Here is an 11,947-nt window from a genome sequence, read left to right as displayed (position 1 = left end):
TTTATTAAAAATTGCAATGTTTTTGATTACACAGTTCCTCTTATTTTAAATACTAAGTAATGAATAACACTGTTTTTTTTTAATTAAAGGAGAGCCTTATGTAATGAAAGCCATAATTAGAAATCAGTATCAGAATTGTTCATATTTTACAAATGAGACTTTTATCTCCAGAGAGTTAAAAAAGGGTCAATCCAACAGTCCAGAAGAGAGGGGAAAGAATGGATTAGCAGGAGAGAGAGAAAGAGTACATCTCTTCACATCAGTGAGGGAAGGACTGACAAACTATGTACAGGCTGCTCTCCTCTATCACATACGTTTAGATCCCTCTTCTTTCTCTGCACTGACAAGCACTCAGAAAGTCTCATTCCCTGCAGAGATGAGAGACACAGTCAGAATGACCTGCCCAGCAATGATGCCTCATTTCTCCTTGTTGAAAGCCATGGTCACAGATGGTCCAAACAGTCCCTTGTGAAAGGAACCTTCCAGATGTAACGTAATTTAATAGAGTGGCTAAGTAGATTTATTGTATCCCAGTGGGTGAGTCTGTAGAAAAAGCACAATATAGAGACATCAGTCAGGCTGGCCTAGATAAAACGCAGCATTGATAATCAATACTTTCATACAGTCATCTACTCAGACTGTCAACTCAATATTTTCCGAAAGGGTCATTTAGAGATCTGGAAGCCACAACAAAATTCACATTTTAAACTGATGCTGATCTTGAAATAAATTTAATAAAGTCTCTGTCTCCAGTTCTGGCTTTCATTTTGCACCCAGAGATGGGATATAGCAGTGAGAGAGGTTCAAGAGTTCATGTTAGAAAAAATGCTTGCGGAATTGCTACATCCCTTCATTTTATTCTCTCCAGGAGACAAGACAAAATAGTTTCTATGGTTACATCTATTTGGGGAATAGTCTCTATGGCAACAGTCTTATATATGTAGCAAACACAGGAGGGCTGAAACAGTGGGGTGCCCAGGATGGGGTTAAGGATGTGTGGGGATGTGTCCTTTCACACACTCCTTTCATACACTACAAACAGCATTGGTGACTTCTGTTTTGATGATGATGTATAGCCACAAATGTGTCTCTGACTCCTCATCGACATTTTACAAGTAAGAAGTGTGGATCTATGGAAGAAGCACACTTTAACAAAAAACACTAACACCCACACATTTAAATTGCCTACAGTTACATATCCCCATGAGAATTCACAGAATGCGCTCTGGTACTCCTGAATTTTGGCTCATTTGAGTTATACAAACAAATTAACAAATAAGCAAGCATCTCAGTGCTCAGAAAAGTAGCCCACAGTGTTTAGTCTGCAGAACAGTGAAACTATGAATATGGATACTGTGGCAGCGTGAACAAAACCATGCATGCAGAGCATTGGGCCACTGTGCTCATTCTCTTTAGACATTTGTCTCTGTGGACTGGATATGAGTACATACTCCACTATATTGTGGTATACCATATTTTTTCCAATATGAATGTAACCCACAAAGAGATGAAAACCAATAATAAAATATTTCTATATATTTATTTACATATAACTATAATTAACACAACTAAAATGGTCTAATAATATGAAAAGAATCTTTAAACACAGAACAGGAGTATATGCAGTTCACTGGAACTGAGGTTTGCATGTGTTTATCATAGTGGGTGTTGGCTGGTGACGTTGCCAGCTGCAGTGACTCAGCAAAACCCTCATTCTGCTGACAAGGCAAATGGAATGACTTGGAACCAGCCACGATGAAGATGGAGAGATGCACAATATTTTTTGCCTGTGGCAGAAACAGCACTACGCATTACACTTTGGAGACACAGGGTGTGTGAGAAAATGGAAGGGAGTAAATGAAACAGAGTGAGACAGCGGGTTGAAAATTAATTAAATTTGTTTCAGCCTGTCATGATTAATGGAAATGAACATAACCGACTTACTGGTAGCCGAGATAGAAATGTACACGTAACGCTCAAGTGCAAATTTGGCCTTGCAGCCTCTTTGCAGTTTCCATTTTGAACATCCATCCATTATCTATACCGCTTATCCATACAGGGTCGAGGGGGGCTGGAGCCAATCCCAGACATTGGACATTGGGCACCCTGAACAGGACGCCAGTCTACTACAGGGCTGACATATAGACCATTCACGCTCACATTCACACCTACGGGCAATTTTAGACTCTCCAATTAACCTAATGTGCATGTGGACTGTGGGAGGAAGGCGAAGTATCCGGATGCTAAACCCACGCAGCCACTAGGACAACATGCAACCTCCACACAGACAGGCCCTAGGCCTAACTCACAATCTATCTATCTAGATATGATATCTGTCTATCTATCTATCTATCTATCTATCTATCTATCTATCTATCTATCTATCTATCTATCTATCTATCTATCTATCTATCTGTCTGTCTGTCTGTCTGTCATATTGATGTTTGATGTTGGATATAAGCTGTAGCCCAGGCTTTGTGGGAACAGTCAATCAAAAGCGACACATGTCTTTTGTTTACTACAGCACCACAAACTGTAGCCTTTTGCTGCAAATCAAGAGTAGGTCTGCTAACACAAGAAAAGGTATTCTCTATATCAACACAATGCAGAGGTCATTTCATAGGCTACAATGCCCACGATTATGTCTGTGTTTAGAACATTTGTATATGGAGGAGGGAGACAGATTTGCCTTTTTCTTCTTCTGTTACCGTGCTCAATAACGTTGACGTTGAGACATGCTGCAAATAACAAGGCAACACTTCATTAAAATATGAGATAGTGTAACAGGATTAAGTGTTTCACTACATGTACCATGATGCAGAGCGTGCAGGACGTTGGATGTCATTTTGGTCAATGCTTGAGGTGTTAAAGCTTGAAAGACTTTTGAGTTACTCGAATCTAACAAGATGATGGACGTATATGGTCACGCGTTTACAGTGTGGGAGATTTTCAGAAGCTATTAACAGTGAGGTTCATGGCCATGTTATAAAACCTTATTGTTCGAAAGCACAACATGCTGGCAGCACACTGCGTTTTCCATTCAGTCCCATCTGCTGCACTTGTTCTAGCTGCAGGAGTGGTAAGCAACAGGCGCCATCTTCTGGTCAAAATATCACAGTACATTTGGCTATAGCAGCAAGTCAACCAACCGGTTAGAGAAAAACTGTTCTCAAGCAAAAAACATTGTCATATGTCCTATGTGAACTTTTACCCGGAGTCATATAGACAAGAACATGGTGCAGAGCAAGACAAGGATAATAAAACTTTCCATTTATTGTACTTTCAGTGTAATTTTTTATTTTGATATTTAACTGCCAGTAATTGTGAAATTATCATCTTTAGCATGTCTTGTGATTGAAGAATTGATTTCAAATTCATTTCTAAAGAGAGTACTCGTCATTATGGGTGAATTTGGCTCACAGATGATTTTCAGTATGCTGTTTGTTAGAGAACTTCCTCAGAAATATTCTTGTTTTCCTTGCTTCATTTCTCAATTTGTTAAGAAACATAGAGTATCTATTCAACAATTTTGTAAGATGTAAAAGCAAACAAACTAAACATTTGCAACACTAGATCAAAATGAGACCAAGGTTTGTAATATGGTTGGTGTAAACACCTTGCATTTTTTTTAAGTAATCATATTACCTACTGCAATTATTACAGATGGCCTCTCTGTAATCCAGGCCTTCTTCAGCAATCACTTTTATACAACTCAAAGAAAGGCTTAAGTTTCCCATCAATCAGATTTCAAAGATATTTGAATTATGTCAGGCTTTCAATATTAAACTTGGTCATAAAGGCTCAGGCCTACAAACAGTTTGCAGTTTTGTTTCACTTTCTTTCCTTTCCTCATCACTGATTGGCTCATGTTTTCATCCTCCTTTATCAGACTGTGGGGCCTCATGTACAGAGCCTCTCTCCACCCTTAATTTAATATGGCAATGAGTATTAGTGCTTTGAATACCCCTCTCTACAGAATCAGAAAAAATGGCTCTGGCTGCTATTGGGCAAATTGCAATATAATATTAGCCTTGTCAGTTACATCATATGGGAACCTGTTCCTTTAATTTTGTCATTCACTTTGTCCAAAGCTGACATTGTTATGTATTTCATCCTCTTGCACATGCTTTTATGTCCACTTATTTAATTGCATACATGTGGATGTGTTATTGTTTACAGTAAGACCCATGTGTCTGAACTGTAGTTTGAGGAATAGTTGTTTTCACATGTGTCTGACAGACTCTTAAACAAGTTCCTAATGTCAGTAGTTTCACTACATCACCTCTAAGTGACTCCAGTTGACCAAAACCCTTAGAAATGTGCATAAGCCAGACAGGAAGTTCATTTTACTCTTGTTACATCCGACCGTGAGCGTGAAAGATGGCTTACGCCCCTGGTCATTTTAAGGTTAGACTTCACTCCCACTCATTCATTCTTTTTCACCTTTCACTCTTAAGTTCTTATTCTATGTCCATATTAGTCTCAAACTGAGAACTATATTTATCCTTAAGAGGGACATATGAGACTACTTTGATTTATTCTCTATTTGTTTCCTTTTGGATTCAGCAACCTATGTGTGTTCTTCCTTTATAAATGGAGTTCTTTTGAGATTAGAAAATAAATCTTTGGTCAAAGGATTAGGATTGATATTCCATGACTTTGTTTCCATGCACACAATGAGGGAGGCCCCAGCGAGATGGGATTAAAAACCACTTTGTCTGAAATAACCATGTTAGAGAGTACAGACAGCAGGATGAGGTGGTTCACCCAAAGGCTACTCATAAGTCCAGCAAGATAAGACCAAAGGACTGAGTTGCAGCTCTAGCTGCCCATAGGGCTTCTGTCCCAGAAAACAGGACTGTTTCGGTGGAGTGGCTGCTTTGAATGAGAGAAAAGATGGTCCTTGACCTGAAGAGACTGGGATGGACATGTGGTAGGACTACTATATGTTACACTTTTTGGAGTTTTGAACCCAGCTAGAGGGTTGGGTGAGGGAGGTGGGGAAGTATGAACAGCAGGCCTGCCTGGTCCAAAATGGCTGCAACGTTGATATATGATCCAATGGCCAATGCGGCTGTCAGGGCCTGATCTTTTACTACCCTTGCATTACTACATACATTTTAAGTAGATACTTTATTGCTCCAGTGTGCTATTTCTGTAAAACAGAAAATGAATCAATTCTCACTTATTCCATGAATGTACTTCTGGATTGAAGATCCTTATTTGATTTACCAATGCTTCAACAACTTGAAACCAATATTAGAAGACATGGTCTTGTTTCTGAACTGCAGTACGGACCCAGAATCTACTAACAATGCTCTCAAACTTATCTGTCTTGTTGGCAAATATTACATCTACAAGGCTAGAGTGATCAGATCACACCTAATATATGTATGTTTTGTATTGAACTACAACATTGACTTTGTTCTCAAGATAACTAACGACAACTACAGTTATTACATCTAAAATAACTGGAAATTACTTTGTAATAAAATAAATGTGTAATTGAATTTGCATAATATTTGTTGAAGTTTACATTTCCCTAGTACAGATTGGTGTTGACTATTTTGTTTTTCTTTTCTTTTTTTTTTGTGACTCAAATCCGGCACTGTGGTTTGTCCAAATGGCTTTGCCTTGTGTAGTTTTCCAAGATGGCGACTCCGCTCGCGCATGCGTTCTGCGGATTGGGCGCGAAAGCAAAGCAGGAAATGACAACGACTTCTTTACATACATATATATTGTAGCCGCCGCTCATTTTATATTCTTTCCTTTTCTGGTTTAAAGTTAAATGTGACAGTCCAGCAGTTTAGTCAAAACTCTTGCCAGTCTCTTGAGGTGTAGTGGTTTTTGACCATTTGGACCTTTAGCCAGAGTCTTTAGCATAGACTGGGATAATCTAGCCCAGACTTGACAAGTCTAAATATAATATATATGGTTTCTGATCTGGACCTGGAGTCTAGATGCAGAAAAAAGCTGTGAAAAGCATGTGGTCAAATGTTTATTTGGGTCAGATACAGTTAACTAGAGTTGACCTAGCTTATGCTTTTGTTGGGCGTGTCATATTTATGAAATCTGGTCTGTCAACATTAATTCTACCGTAATTTTTCTCTTTTTTTTTTTTTTTTTTTGCAGAGGGAGCGGGAGCAACGTTTATCAGTGATTTAAAAAATGTGCTGTATGAAGGAAGGAGAGGTGCATTAAAAACCCATCTCCTGATAGAGGTAAGTAGTTTCGCCTCACAAACTGGTGATTCATGATTAGTAAGGCTCATAAATAAGACTCATAATTGAAAATAGTTGGCTTGTATATGTGGTTATTAGGCTCAATAACCATTTTATCATCTGTGTAAACAGCACCAGAAGTTTACATTAGTAATGTGTTGTGTGGAAAATGCATGTTCACCAAATTTAATTTCATACTATAACGTGTTGATATGAAAATCTAGTTGTAATATACACTACCAATGCAGTATGTAGTATGTTTTAGCCTATAGGTTGTTGGTAGGGATAATTGGTAATTCAGACCAAGCTTCTTATGCCATCATTAGAAACCACAGTGTATAACAACATTTATTCATATTGTATTGTTTCCTTTAACTTAAACTTATTGTTCTTCAATTTATTATTGCTAGAAGACAGGTAGTAATGGAATTTATAGCTGCAACATCATTTGGTTCAGCAGAGATGTACAGTTGTGTCATCATCATCATCGTCAAAGCTGGTGGAAACATAGATCAGAAATGGAAACATACACTGTGCTCTCTGATGATATCACCAAGCGGCAGCATGTACAGTGAGAATAATAATGGACCTAAAAAAGCCTTACTGGAATTCCTCCAGTATACTGTTTTCTCTGTGAAAGGAGTTTATTTGCACTGAAACTACCTATTCAAGTATCAAGTATCTATTTCAAGTACTGTCTAGGTTTGGTTTCTTTAATAAGGGTTTTACAACAGCTGTTTTCAAGAGATCTATTTGTAATGTTTGGTAGGCTACATGAAACACTTGCTTGAAACACTGTCAAAGACCTGCTTAAAAATGCTGTTGGTACAGGGTCAATACATGAAGAAGAGGCATACTCAGTGACAGTCCAGCAAATCTCAGCTAATGTAATACAGGTGACTTTTCCAATGATACATTTTTTTACGGGGTTTACTGAGATCATATGTGTTTACATCAACAGTAATACAGGCTCTAATTGAATTTATTTGGTTATTGAAGAATAACGCAAGTTTGTTACATTTATGCAGAGAACTTTGGGGACTGTGTTGACCAGGTGGTCAATCATGGACAATAATAGAGTTTCCAGCATTTTCTGTAATAATCTTAGTAAAAAGTAATCCTTTATTGCCTTTTTTTAATGCTTTGTTATAGGCAGTTATTGTTTAAGCCTTTTGTTCTAGGGTGTTATGCCCTGATAGGCTTCAAGTGAGATCAGCTTTGAGAATTCCAGTAGAAAGAGGGATCAATCTCCTGTTGGCTGATATAATGTAATGATAGCCTAGGTACTGATAATTCTGCTTTGACTTTAAGAGCATGATATTCAAATGATGTAAATTCCCAGAGGTCAATGTCATTACACACAAACTGTGTAGTGAAAATGGCTGCAATCCCTCCTCCTTTCCTGTTTTGCCTACTGTAAAAAAGGATTTGAGTTTTTAGTTACTTCAGCAGAATTTTGTAAGTCAGTTCAACTAAAAAGTTGTATGTACTTGAACTATCAAGTTTAACCATTCCCAACTAATCGGTTCAATCTGACAAGTTCAGGCAACATATATGTCTTAGATGACTTAACTATGCTTGTGTTGCCACTGCAAAAATGCATATGCAACCCCACACAACCAACAAGGGCTGTCCATCTCCTGCTCTGCCATGTGCCAAACGAAACCTACTTTTATAATTGTGTCCCTAACCCGTTCTACCACTTTCCTTTTGACGTGAAAGGTAGGAGCAATGGGTGCAGTAGATAAGTCACATTTTTTAAAAGAATTAAGAAAAACAAAGTTTGGCGCCAGCGGGTGCTAACATTGTCTAGCTAACCTAGCTAATGTTAGCACCCACTAGTAAAAGCGGGTATGCCTGATATAACCTATGGGCTTAACAGGGTGTTTCTTGCTGTAAGCCCACATCTTCGTGTTTCGGTTATCAGTCCTTTTCTGTGCTCTCCAAAAAAAGCAACTTTTTGACTTTTACTGTCAATTTTTCCAACTGCAGAATTCAACATTTTTATGGCCTGTAAAGTGAACCCAATGCCGACCTCTTTGCTCATATTTACTGTCATACGGACCTACAGAGAAGAGCAAATCTTAGTATTTACTTAACTTTTATTACACTACCAAATCACTAACCTTGCTTTCCATTGTCCTAAAGCACACTGTTGCTGGAGTAATGTAGTTCCATGTTGTAATGTAGCTCTGTGCTGCTATGTATGTAGACTATATCGATATAGTACAAGGCTCTACCTGTGTATGTGTGTATTTTATCATTGTGCTTAATGTTGTAAGGAAACAACTGACAAGTAATTTGTTCTTCTCCTTCCAGATGAGTCTAAGTATTTCCACCCTTTTTCCTATCAAATCAAACAACTCCCCTATCCTTAAGTAATACTGTTAATATTGTTTTGCAGTTAAGATTTTTACCATAGTGTTGTTTTGTCTTGATAACCTTTTTCAGGACTTGCATTGAATTAAGGTGCAGTTAAGACTTATTCTACTTGTGCTTTTAATTGCTACATTTGTCACAATTTACCATTGTTGTTTTTGATCTTATGTTTTAGACTTCAAACCAGAAGAGAAGAGCAGCTGCTTTCCTTTGACTTCCACACTATCTGAAGGAGGATCCCATCAATTTCATCTGTGTCTGCGAGGTGTGTGACTGAGTTGATTTCATTGTTGCATGGGAAACTCCTATCACATTGAAAAACAATTTGTTAATTAATGTAAGACAGAAGGTTAAATTAGTGTAATTTCATTCAGTTGTGGCACAGTTAATGCGCTTACCTACTACTGGATTGATATTTCTATACTTGTTAAAAATGCTGGAGTCATAGATGGAAAAAACTGCATTTTAAAATCTTTTCCAGTCATAATTGAAAGCATGAGACTGTTTCCCTGCCATCTTTACAAACATGATATTAACAAACCTTTGACAGCGTCAGAACAAACATTTAATAATTGTCTAGTGTTAGTCAAGCTACTGAAAGTGCTGTCTGTCAGTTTGATGGCAAGTCCAGATTTAAGTTTTGAAATTTGGTTAGCCATTTGGTTTATGTTTGGATCAAGTAGCTTTAAACTCAAGAGAAAAAAAGATTCTCACACTGTATAATCAAATGAAGTTTATGAACAGTATGTCGATTTCAAGCCATATGATGGTTACACTTAGGAAAATCTTCAAACCTTAAAACACATGTTTTAAAAAAAATCTATTCTACTTGTCTTTTGCATAATTTTTTACGCCAAATTCAGTCTATCATGTCTGGATCACCACTAGCAAAACAAAGTTTGCGGCTTTAAAACCAAAACAATTTATTTATGACACTAACTGTATTTACTAATGGCATATTATATATAGCTAAAGCCTGTTATAACTTATGCTTTTGTGACAGCAGTTTTCCAAAACATACACACATAATAAACATGCCTTATCATGGCCATAATTATGGTGTTTTCCTTAAACGCCAAGTACAAAACTAGGCACATGTGTTTCAATGTGTATCTCCATTGTTCTGATTATGGGAACAGGGATACAGTCTGTACTTGACTAACAATAAATTACATTGAAATATTGATTGTCTAATAATTAATATCAAGGGGTTTTGGAGTAGTATTTTACAATTTAGGTTAAATGGCACCTTGTCATTTGGTGTTTTGCAGAATGGAGCATAATGTTGTCTTTGTTGTCATTGTGTCTTTCCCAACATAGTATAGTAAAAGTTTAGTACAGTCAAGTCAGGGCAGGAGGAAAGACAGACAGAATGTAGGATCACATAAAGACAAATCAGACTATTAATGAAACTAACTAATAATTATAATAGGACTAATAATAGGCACGATACATGCTGAATTACTGAATACTTCATGATGTTCTTTAGACCTCCAGTTCGGCAGAGGAGGCTGTAAAAGGAGTGGGCGTTGGCTTTCTCATTGTTGTAGAGGAAGGAGAAGGCAAGGAAGAGTTGCTGGCAAAAGAGATCGTTGATGTTGCTGTTGTACTGGAGGAGCACATCATTCTGCATGAGCTAAGAAATGTTGCTAATGCCTTTACTACACTGATGGTCTTCTTTACTGCCTGAACACAGACTATCCCAAAGGACTGAAGTATACATTTGAGCTCATACAAAAAGTTTTCATGGGCATTGGTAGTGGAAGTTATTCAGCCAAAGTACATGGACTGCGCAACAGGCTGCTTCAAGGCAAAGTGTAGTGGCAAGTCCGTCAAAGCAGCACCATGCCAATATACACATCACATGGTTAGGTCACTCAACACAGGGCCTATGTTAAAAAGAAAAAGTGCAGAAAATGTTTTTATACAAAATGTTATAGTTCATTATTTGTTCCGTTAAAACCTAAGAGGTAATCTGCTACTTAGAAGTTTGTGCAATTTAACTATACTTCAAGCAGGAAGTTTTTATATTTCAGTTTCTGCTTTTATTCCTGTATACCAGTTATTTTCTGTAGGTAAAAGAACAGTACTAAGGCTGTTCTGCTCAATGTTTTACAAAATAAATGTGTGAAAACGTGAAAAATGTGAAAACATGTTAAATATGTGACATTTGTCATATTTTCAGCCATGGAAGTGTTATAATATCAGGCTCATACTAAAAAGGTCACTGTCAGTTCTGAAATGTATTAAAATAGCATTCTGAATGTTTTTGGATTTTGATGAACGATCATTTCTATGTAGTACTGTTTGAGAGAGAAACTCGGGTTATGTGGGTAAATTACTCAGTTCAATTTTTTGGATGAACTTAACATTGCAACTACGATGAACTTTTCCTGAAATGTTGCCTTAAGGCTGCCTTAAAAAGACAAGTTAGTCCAACAAAATGCTTAGTTGAGCCAACTTTGATTACAATATTTGCATCAAAAATCATAAGTTACTTTAACAAGATGCTTAGTTAAAACAACTTTAATTTTCATGTTTGCACAACTCAAGATGCCAATACAAGTCGGTTGGTTTTATTGAACATTGTATGTTGTCTCAACTAGAATTTATGTTTGTACAACTTAGAAACTCTTGTTGGTGTCACTATAATATCTTGTTGATTAAACTTTAATTACAAAGTTGATGGTACTGTTTTATCTGCTTCAGTTTTGTCACCCCAACTATTTATTCTAAGTTTAAGGAACTCGGATATATGTCCAAAAAACTGAAGTTTCATAGCTTACCTCACTCAATGTTTTAAGGCAGCCAGGTTACAAATTATTTTAAGTTGAACCAGCATGTTCTTTTTTACAGTGTAACTGATAAATTATAGTTTGGAAGACAAGTCTCTCTCAGTGTTGCTGCACCAGTAGTGCTGTTTAGCCGTGTCTCAATTAAAAAGACAGTGCACATTATTTTCAAATGAAGAGGCACGGGGTCTGTCTCATCTCCGGTGGACACCTGAGTGGTGATGTCTGTGGTTCTTGCTGTTAAGTAGTTCATCAGTTTGACTGAGCTTCAGTGTGGCAGCTTGATGTAACTCCTTAATTGATGATAATGCTTGTGACAGAGGCATCCTCTGAATGCCTTGTACAATGTGAAGCAGTTCAGGTGAGGGAGATACACAGGCTGCCTGCCAATGAGTATTGTCCTGTGTTTGCTGAGAGAAGGGTGGGGGCAGGTTGTCTGTCTGTGCAAGAGCCAGATTTCCATCGCAGAATGTCACAGGATCCAGTGTGGTCAATAATGTTCATATTTCTTGGGTGTGCAGAGAGGATAACGTGCACATTGTGAACATACATTAT

General features: G+C 37.4%; 1 long non-coding RNA gene across 1 annotated transcript; it reads left to right on the top strand.

Moving 5' to 3' along the window:
* The first annotated feature begins 5,676 nt into the window (after positions 1-5,676).
* LOC139606214 (uncharacterized) lies at positions 5,677-11,925 on the top strand. Its single transcript, XR_011684573.1, has 4 exons — positions 5,677-5,835; positions 6,133-6,221; positions 8,776-8,865; positions 10,090-11,925. It is a non-coding gene; the product is annotated as an uncharacterized lncRNA (long non-coding RNA).
* The last annotated feature ends 22 nt before the right edge of the window (positions 11,926-11,947 follow it).

Source organism: Trachinotus anak, unplaced genomic scaffold, assembly GCF_046630095.1.
Source record: "Trachinotus anak isolate AG129_WGS33_773 ecotype Australia unplaced genomic scaffold, CSIRO_AGI_Tana_v1 ptg000021l, whole genome shotgun sequence".
Lineage (NCBI taxonomy): Eukaryota > Metazoa > Chordata > Actinopteri > Carangiformes > Carangidae > Trachinotus > Trachinotus anak.
The sequence above is the reverse complement of the archived record's forward strand: the minus strand, read 5'-3'. Positions and strand labels throughout refer to the sequence as shown.